Below are 10,835 nucleotides of genomic sequence, written 5' to 3' on the forward strand. Positions count from 1 at the left end.
GGTGGCGTCCTGCGCCTTCCCCACACTTGGCTTCTCTCTCAGGCAGAGGGGATGCTAGGGCAAAGGGCATTTCGCTCCATGCGGGTAACTTCCACCGAGCTGCGGAGACTAGCTCAGGCAATAGCAGCAGCATCCCCAAACCCAACTCTGATTTCCCAAGGAACGCTGTGCTTTCCCAGGGGAGATGCCAAGGCAGAGCGGATTTCTTTGTATGCGGGTTTCTCAAACGGCGAGACTGGACTCACGCAAGCAGCAGCATCCCGCAGAACATTTCTGAGCGAATGCTGTGCTTTCACTGAGGCTTTGGTTTGGAGCGAACAGCACTTCGCTGCTGCTTCCTCAGCAAGGCTTCAGTCGCGTCAGGGAAGAAGAGTTGTGGGAGAGCTGGTGCCTCTTGGGCCTTGCTTTCCCGGGCTCCATATTGGCGACCTGGGTTCACCCTGCCAGGCCGAATTAAGTAGACACAGCTACAACGCTTCAGTAGCGTGTGTAGCCTAGGATGGCACTCTATGCCCACTACCATCTCACACAGTAGGAATCGCTTGGCCTTTTACTCTGGCGCTCAGGCGGACTCGCGGACTAGGCCAGTGCTTTCCCCACAGGAAAGGAGAGGTGACAGGAACCCTGCACACCGCCTGTCCACTGAATAGGGAGCTTTGGGGGTCTGTCCCCACTCCTTCCCCTTAAACCCCGTTCCAACTCCAAGCTTCCACATCGTGGAGGAAGTCAGCATCTGACTCCCTGTTATTTCAGGGAGCTGTTGCTGCGAGTTCAGCGTAGGCGCCTGGTGGCTAGAGCATGTATGCCCCAGGGACAGGTGGCCAAGGAGCTGCTGTCTCCTTGGGCCCAGAGGCTCAGGACAGGCATGCTTTCTACCCAGACTCCTTCCTAAGAGTGGAGCACGCGCCCTGCCATACTCATCCCCTCCTGTCTACTTAGAAGCCAGGCTTCCGTCTCTCTGCACTGGGAGCCGGTGACACTTGTATTAACACCAGCCGCTGTGCCTGTCAGGGCCGCCTCTCCTGCTTCGTAACCGTTTCCAGACCAGAAGGCCAACGGCTCCTGCTCTTCTCCCCGGGCAGCGTGCTGCACCTTCCACAGATATGCTCCTGGGGAGCGCAGTGCAAAACGTGTCCCTTTCCTTAAGGCTCTTTCCACAGGCGCAAGCGCGCTTCTCTCTCAGGCAGAGGGGATGCCGAGGCATAGAGGATTTCGCTCCATGCGGGTTTATTACACAGGTCTGAGAAGACCAGCTCAGGCAACAGGAGAATTCCTCGGCCCCGACTCTGATTTCCCAAAGAATGCTGTGCTTTCCCAGGGAGGATGCCAGGGCAGAGAGGCTTTCGCTCTATGCGGGATTCTCCGATAGTGCTGAGAATACTAGGGTAAGGCAAGTAACAAAAGTAGCCCACAGAACCGACTCTGATTTCCCAGCAAATGCTATGCTTTCGCAGAGGTTTTCAGCTTGGCACGAACTGCTCTTCGCCGCTGCTTCCTCAGAAAGGCTTTGGGTGTTCACTCTGTCGCGGCAGGGAAGAAGAGCCGCATGAGAGCTGATGTCTCTTGGGACTTGCTTTCCCGGGCTCCGGGTTCACGCCCGGGGTTCACCGTGCTATGCCGAACTCAGCTGACACAGTCAGAACCCTGCAGCAGGGTGTGTGTCTTAGCATGGCACTTCTATGCCTATTACCATCTCCTGGTGTGGGTAAGGCTTTGCCTTTTGCTCTGGCGCTCAGGCAGACTCGGCGTCTTGGCCAGTGCCTTCACCTCTGCCCTAGTCGTCCCCTCATGTCTCCTTAGCAGCCAGGCTTCCATCTCTCCGCACAGGGAGCGGGTGACACTTGCCTTGCCACCGGCCTGCTGTACGTGCCACGGCAGGCTATCCTGCTTCACGTGCGTTTCCGGACCCCAAGTCCAATGGCTCCTTCTCTTCTCCGGGGGCGGCGTCCTGCGCCTTCCCCACACTTGGCTTCTCTCTCAGGCAGAGGGGATGCTAGGGCAAAGGGCATTTCGCTCCATGCGGGTAACTTCCACCGAGCTGCGGAGACTAGCTCAGGCAATAGCAGCAGCATCCCCAAACCCAACTCTGATTTCCCAAGGAACGCTGTGCTTTCCCAGGGGAGATGCCAAGGCAGAGCGGATTTCTTTGTATGCGGGTTTCTCAAACCGCGAGACTGGACTCACGCAAGCAGCAGCATCCCGCAGAACATTTCTGAGCGAATGCTGTGCTTTCACTGAGGCTTTGGTTTGGAGCGAACAGCACTTCGCTGCTGCTTCCTCAGCAAGGCTTCAGTCGCGTCAGGGAAGAAGAGTTGCGGGAGAGCTGGTGCCTCTTGGGCCTTGCTTTCCCGGGCTCCATATTGGCGACCTGGGTTCACCCTGCCAGGCCGAATTAAGTAGACACAGCTACAATGCTGCAGTAGCGTGTGTAGCCTAGGATGGCACTCTATGCCCACTACCATCTCACACAGTAGGAATCGCTTGGCCTTTTACTCTGGCGCTCAGGCGGACTCGCGGACTAGGCCAGTGCTTTCCCCACAGGAAAGGAGAGGTGACAGGAACCCTGCACACCGCCTGTCCACTGAATAGGGAGCTATGGGGGACTGTCCCCACTCCTTCCCCTTAAACCCCGTGCCAACTCCAAGCTTCCACATCGTGGAGGAAGTCAGCATCTGACTCCCTGTTATTTCAGGGAGCTGTTGCTGCGAGTTCAGCGTAGGCGCCTGGTGGCTAGAGCATGTATGCCCCAGGGACAGGTGGCCAAGGAGCTGCTGTCTCCTTGGGCCCAGAGGCTCAGGACAGGCATGCTTTCTACCCAGACTCCTTCCTAAGAGTGGAGCACGCGCCCTGTCATACTCATCCCCTCCTGTCTACTTCGCAGCCAGGCTTCCGTCTCTCTGCACTGGGAGCCGGTGACACTTTTATTACCACCAGCCGCTGTGCCTGTCAGGGCCGCCTCTCCTGCTTCATAACCGTTTCCAGACCAGAAGGCCAACGGCTCCTGCTCTTCTCCCCGGGCAGCGTGCTGCACCTTCCACAGATATGCTCCTGGGGAGCGCAGTGCAAAACGTGTCCCTTTCCTTAAGGCTCTTTCCACAGGCGCAAGCGCGCTTCTCTCTCAGGCAGAGGGGATGCCGAGGCATAGAGGATTTCGCTCCATGCGGGTTTATTACACAGGGCTGAGAAGACCAGCTCAGGCAACAGGAGAATTCCTCAGCCCCGACTCTGATTTCCCAAAGAATGCTGTGCTTTCCCAGGGGGGATGCCAGGGCAAAGAGGCTTTCGCTCTATGTCGGATTCTCCCATAGTGCTGAGAATACTAGGCTAAGGCAAGTAACAAAAGCAGCCCACAGAACCGACTCTGATTTCCCAGCAAATGCTATGCTTTCGCAGAGGTTTTCAGCTTGGCACGAACTGCTCTTCGCCGCTGCTTCCTCAGAAAGGCTTTGGGTGTTCGCTCTGTTGCATCAGGGAAGAAGAGCTGCGGTAGAGCCGGTGTCTCTTGTGGCTTGCTTTCCCGGGCTCCATGTTGGCGCCCTGGGTTCACCCTGCCAGGCCAAACTAAGCAGACACAGTCACAACCTTGCAGCAGTGTGCGTGGCCTAAGACGGCACTCTATGCACACTACAATCTCCCGGTGTAGGCAACGCTTGGCCTTTGGAACTGGACCTCAGGCGGACTCGAGGACAAGACCAGTGCTTTCCCCACAGGAAAGGAGAGGTGACAGGATCCCTGAACACTGCCCGTTCACTGTAATGGGGAGCTTTGGGGATTGTCCCCACTCCTTCCCCCGCAAACCCCCTGCCACCGAAAACGCTGTCACATGTTGGAGGAATATGGCATGTGACTGCCCGTTTCTCGAGGGAGCTGTTTCTGCTAGTTCCGGGCATGGCACCTTGTAGCTAGCCTAAGTCTGCCCTACGGACAGGTGGTCAAGGTGATGCTGTCCCCTTGGGACCAGAGGCACAGGACAGGCCTGCCTTCTGCCCAGACTCCTTCCTCAGAGTGGAGCACGCATCCCTGCCCTAGTCGTCCCCTCATGTCTCCTTAGGAACCAGGCTTTGTCTCTCCGCACAGATGGCCGGTGACACTTGTCTTGCCACCGGCCTGCTGTTCCTGCCATGGCAGGCTACCCTGATTCCCGTCCTTTTCCCGACCACAAGGCCAACGGCTCCTTCTCTTCTCTGGGGAGGCGTGCTGCGCCCTCCGCAGACTTTCTCCTCGGGAGTGCAGTGACAGACGTGTGCAACCACGCTTCTCTCTCAGATCTCAAATACACAACATAAGGCTACACCTAAAGGAGTTGGAGAAAGAACAACAAAGAAAGCCTAACCCAGCAGGAAAAGAGGAATAATAAAGATCAGAGCAGAAATCAATAAAATAGAAACAAACAAACAAAAACCACAAAAAAACCAGCAACAACAAAAAAAAAAAAAACAGTAGTACAAATCAAGGAAACTAGGAGCTGGTTCTTTGAAAGAATTAATAAGATTGATAAACCCCTTTCCAGACTTATCAAAAAGAAAAGAGAAAGAACCCAAATAAATAAAATCATGAATGAAAGAGGAGAGATCACAACCAACACCAAAGAAATACAAACAATTATAAGAACATACTATGAGCAACTCTACGCCAACAAATTCAACAATCTGGAAGAAATGGATACATTCCTAGAGACATATAAACTACCACAACTGAACCAGGAAGAAATAGAAAACCTGAACAGACCCATAACCAGTATGGAGATTGAAACAGTCATCAAAAATATCCAAACAAATAAAAGCCCTGGGCCAGATGGCTTCCCAGGGGAATTCTACCAAACATTTAAAGAAGAATTAATTCCTATTTTCATGATACTGTTCCAAAAAAATAGAAATGGAAGGAAAACTCCCAAACTGTTTTTTTTTCTGAGGCCAGCATCACCTTGATCCCAAAACCAGACAAGGTTCCCATCAAAAATGTGAACTACAGACCAATATCCTTGATGAACACAGATGCGAAAATTCTCACCAAAATACTAGCCAATTGGACTCAACAGTACATTAAAAGGATTATTCACCACGACCAACTGGGATTTATTCCAGGGCTACAAGGTTGGTTCAACATCTGCAAATCAATCAGTGTGATACAACACATCAATAAAACATATGATACTCTCCATAGATGCTGAAAAAGCATTTGGCAAAGTGCAGTATCCCTTCCTGATTAAAACTCTTCAAACTGTAGGGATCGAGGGCACATATTATCAATATTATCAAAGCCATCTATGAAAAACCCACTGCAAATATCATTCTCAATGGAGAAAAACTGAATAGTTTTCCGCTGAGGTCAGGAACACGGCAGGGATGTCCGTTATCACCACTGCTAATCAAAATCATACTAGAAGTCCTAGCCTCAGCAATCAGACAACAAAAAGAAATTAAAGGCATCCAAATTTTGCCAAACCGGCAGAAGAGAAGTCAAACTATCCCTGTTTGCAGATGATATGATACTGTATGTGGAAAACTTAAAGGACTCCACTCCAAATCTGCTATAACTTGTATAGAAATGCTGTAAAGTGTCAGAATATAAATCAATGAAAAGAAATTGGTTGCATTTTTTTTATACCAACAAGACTGAAGAAATAGAAATTAAGGAGTGAATCCCATTTACAATTGCACCCAAAACCCTAGGATACCTAGGAATAAACCTAACAAAGAATCTATACTCAGAAAACTCTAAAGTACTCATGAAATTGAAGAAGACACAAAGAAATGGAAAAATGTTCCATGCTCCTGTATTGGAAGAACAAATATTGTGAAAATGTCTATGCTACCTAAAGCAATCTACACATTTAATGCAATCCCTATCAAAATCCCATCCATTTTTTTCAAAGAAATGGGACAAATCATCCTAAAATCTATATGGAACCAGAAAATACCTCGAATAGCCAGAGGAATATTGAAAAAGAAAGCCAAAGTTGTTGGCATCACAATTCCAGTCTTCAAGCTCTATTACAAAGTTGTCATCATCAAGATAGTAGGGAACTGTCCCCAAAACAGACATAGATCAATGGAACAGAATAGAGAGCCCAGAAATACACCTTCAACTCTATGGTCAACTAATAATCAACAAAGCAGGAAGGAATGTCCTATGGAAACGAGACAGCCTCTTCAACAAATGGTGTTGGGAAAATTGAACAGCCACATGCAGAAAAATGAAATTGGACCATTTCCTTATACCATACATGAAAATAGACTGGAAATGGATGAAGAAGCATAATGTGAGAAAGGAATCCATCAAAATCCTTGAGGAGAGAACAGGTAGCAACCTCTTTGACCTCAGCAGCAGCAACTTCTTCCTAGGAACATCGCCAAAGGCAAGGGAAGCAAGGGCAAGAATGAACTATTAGGATTTCATCAGATCAAAAAGCTTTTGCACAGCAAAGGAAACAGTTAACAAAGCGAAAGATGACTGTCAGAAGTTATCTGGGAGAAGATATTTGCAAATGAAATACCAGAAAAAGGGCCAGTATCTATCCAAAATCTATAAAAAGCTTATCAAACTCAACACCCTAAGAACAAATAATCGAATGAAAAAATGGGCAGAGGACATGAACAGACATTTCTGCAAAGAATACATCCAAATGGCCAACAGACACATGAAAAAATGCTCCACATCACTCGGCATCAGGGAAATACAAATCAAAACCAGAATGAGATACCACCTCACATCTTTCAGAATGGCTAAAATGAACAAGTCAGTCAATGACAGATGCTGGCGAGGATGTGGAGAAAGGGCAACCCTCCTACACTGTACGTGGCAATGCAAGCTGGTGCAACCACTCTGGAAAACAGCGTGGAGGTGCCTCAAAAAGCTGAAAATAGAACTACCCTATGACCAGAGATTGTAGTACTGGATATATACCCTAAGGATACAAACGTGGCATTCTGAAGGGGCACATGCACCCAAATGTTTATAGCAGCAATGTCCACAATAGTTAAACTATGGAAAGAACCTAAATGTCCTTCAACAGATCAATCAATAAATAAGATGTGGTATATATGTACAATGGGATACTGTGCAGCCATCAAAAGAAATGAAATCCTGCTATTTGTGATGACAAGGATGGAACTAGAGGGTATTATGCTTGGCGAAATAAATCAATCTGAGAAAGACAACTATCATATGATCTCCCTGATATGATGAAGGGGAGATGCAACATAGGCGGTTTTGGGCGTACGAAAAGAAAAATAAAAGAAGATGGGATTGGGAGGGAGACAAACCATAAAAGACTGAATCTCAAAAAACAGACTGAGGGTTGCTGGCGGGAGGTGTGTTGGGAGAGGATGGTGGGCATATGGACATTGGGGAGGGCAGGTGCTATGGTGAGTGATGGTGAGTGCTGTGAAATGTGTAAACCTGGTGATTCACAGACCAGTACGCCTAGGGATAAAAACGTTTATAAAAATTTTTAAAAATAATTTAAAAAATCCATTAAAGAAAAAACACATATTGCAAGCCTAGAGCTAATCTCATATTCAATCAAAAAAGTTTGAATGTTTTCCCCTTAAAGATCAGAAAAAAGACAATTGTGTCCACTTTCACTACTCTCATTTGACATAGTACTGGATGTCCTAGCCAGAGAAACAAGGAACACAAAGAAATAAAAGACTCCAAAAGAAAAAAAGGAAGAAGTAAAATTTTCTTTTTTTGGATAACATGAACTTACATGTAAAAAAATCCTAAAAACTTCACAAAAAATTTTGAATAAACAAATTTAATAAAGCTGCCAAATACAAGATCAATATATAAAAGACAAGAATTTTGTTTTGTTTCGTTTTTTTAAATAGTTTTCATGTCATCCTTGCTCAGTGATCACGCTAATCTTCTCTGCATCATTCCAGTTTAAGTATATGTGCTGCCAAAGTAAGCACAAGACAGGAGCATTTTAACACTCTAATGATGAACTATCTGAAAAAATAAAGAGAACAATCTAATTCACAATAGCATAAAAATAATAAAATACTTAGTAAAAGATTTAACTAAGAAATGATAGATCTGTACCCCATAAACTATGACATTGATAAAGAAATTGAAGGAGACATAAATGGAAAGATAGCTCATATTTATGAATGGTAAGAATTAACATTGTTAAAATGTCCATACTACTAAAAACCATCTGTAAATTCAATTCCTATCAAAAATCCAATGTTAGGGGCGCCTGGGTGGCTCAGTGGGTTAAGCCGCTGCCTTCGGCTCAGGTCATGATCCCAGGGTCCTGGGATCGAGCCCTGCATCAGGCTCTCAGCTCAGCAGGAAGCTGCTACCTCTTCTCTCTCTGCCTGCCTCTCTGCCTGCTTGTCATCTCTCTCTGTCAAATAAATAAATAAATAAATAATCTTTAAAAAATATCCAATATTTTTTTTTACAGAAGTAAGTAAAGAATCCTAAAGTTTATATGAGACCATAAAAGACAACAAATTAATTAAAGCAGTTCTGAGAAAGAATGAAGAAGCGAAATTACACTTCTTGATTTGAAACTATACTACAAAGCCCTCATGCTCAAAACAATAAAGTATACTGGCATAAAAATAGACCAATAAACAAGTAGAACAGATTTGGGAGGCCAGAAATAAATCCTTTCATACAGTCACCTAATATTTGACAGGGGCCAACATATATAATGGGTAAAGATAGTCTGTTCAATAAGTGATATTTAAAACTGAATAGTCACATAAACCAGCATGAAACTGGAACCTTATATCACTCATCAATCTTAACTTGAAATAGATTAAAGACTTAAATGTGATGCATGAAACTAAATTTCCTAAAGGAAAACATAGGAAAAATTCTCCTTGACATTGGTCTGGCCAATTGTTTTTTGGATACCAGGCCAAAAACACAAGCAAAAGAAGCAAAAATAAATAAATGGTATTACATCAAACTAAAGTTTCTGCATTGCCAAAAAAAGGGGGGAATGAAAACACAATCCACAGAATGGAAGAAAATACTTACAAATCTTATATCTGAAAAGAGGTGAATAACCAACAGATACAAATAGAAAAAAATATATAATTAAAAAAATAGCAAAAGGATCTCAATAGACTTTTTTTTCAAAAAAGTTATATAAATGACCAACAGGAGCATTAAAAAGTGCTCAACGTAAAAACTCAGGGCAAAGTCATTATGTTGTTGTTGTTGTTGTTTACCTCTGAAAAACACAACAAGATATTACTATTAGAATATATACTACTAAAAAATTATAACTAACAAATTTTGGTAAATATTGGGGAAAATGGGGAACTTATGCACAGTGATAGGGATATAAATTTGTATGGAAAACAGTGTGGAGATTATTCATATTATTAAAAGTAAAATTACCATATGATTCAGTAATCCCACCTCTAGGTATATATCTAAAGGAAAAGAAGTCACTATTCGAAGACATATCTGCACTCTTATGTTCATTATAAAATTATTAACTCTAAGCAAGAGATGGAAATAACTTCAGTATCCATTAATGGATGAATGAACAAAATAAGTATGGTAAATATATACTATGGAATACTACTTAACCATGAAAAATTAAGAAATACTGCCATTTACAACAGCATGGATGGATCTTGAACGTATTATACTAAGGGAAATATTTCAAAGATTTTATATATATATTTTTAATTTATGTATTATGATATCCCTTACATACAGAATCTGAAGAAAAATCAAACTAATGGAAACTTAGAGTTGAGTTGACAAGAGGTGAACCTGGGGTGGAATAAGGTGGTCAAAGGGTACAAACTTGCAACTATAATATGAAAAAGTTCTGGGGATCTAATGTACAGCATGATGATCATAGTTAATAATATATACATACATTTTTATTGTGCTTCCCTTTATTAAACTTTGCATATATCACATTCGTACAAGTTGAAAGTTTATAGCACTCTTGTATAAAAGAGGTCTGCTGCCACCATTTTTCTAACAACATTTGTTCATTTTGTGTCTCTCTGTCACATGTTGGTAATTCTTGCAATATTTCAAGTTTTTTCATTATTATTGTATTTGTTATGGTGATCTGTGATCAGTAATTATGACCCAATGAAAACTCAGAACTAGTTTACTTAAGGTATATACATTGTTTTTCCTTAAAGACATAATGCTTTCAAACAGTACAGTATAGTGTTTATTTTTTATATGCACTGGGAAACATAATTTTTTATTTGCACTGGGAAACCAAAAATAATAATAATAATAATTTGACTTAGTTTATTGAGATGATCACTTTATTGAGGCGGTCTGGAACAAAACCCACAAGACCTCTGAAGTTTATCTCTACTGTACTATATACATAAAAGTTGCTAAGAGAGTAGATCTTAATTCCTTACCATACATGCATAAAAAAACAGTGGCAACTATATGAGATAGTAGATGTATTAACATTTTTATGTAGATTATATTGCAATACAGATGTATGCCAATTTATCAAATTGTACAAAATTTACACAATGTTAAAAGTTTGCAATGTTATAAGAAACCATTTCTTATATTTACAAATTATAATATGCCGATTATTTTTCAATAAAACTGGAAAAAACTTTTTGTAGAATTAATCTATTTTTCAAAAAAGGAAGTAAGGAAGTAGAAACTGCAACTAACTCTGAAATAATAGAATATAAAATCCATTTTAGTTATATACACTGTGACAAAAACTATTAGTTTACAATGAAGGAGTACTTATGAAGCATGAAGGATGGTCTATAAATAAGGCTGAAAGAGCAAAGTTTTAAGGTTTAAATTTAAAATCTTCTTTTGAAATACTAAACTCACCACCCATTTTTCCAAACATAAATGTC

The 10,835-nt window shown here is 43.1% G+C and overlaps 1 pseudogene; it reads right to left on the reverse strand.

Moving 5' to 3' along the window:
* Positions 1–7,799: 7,799 nt before the first annotated feature.
* On the reverse strand, positions 7,800–7,916 carry LOC131822938 (U6 spliceosomal RNA; annotated as a pseudogene).
* Between the last annotated feature and the right edge of the window lie 2,919 nt (positions 7,917–10,835).

Source organism: Mustela lutreola, chromosome 1, assembly GCF_030435805.1.
Source record: "Mustela lutreola isolate mMusLut2 chromosome 1, mMusLut2.pri, whole genome shotgun sequence".
Lineage (NCBI taxonomy): Eukaryota > Metazoa > Chordata > Mammalia > Carnivora > Mustelidae > Mustela > Mustela lutreola.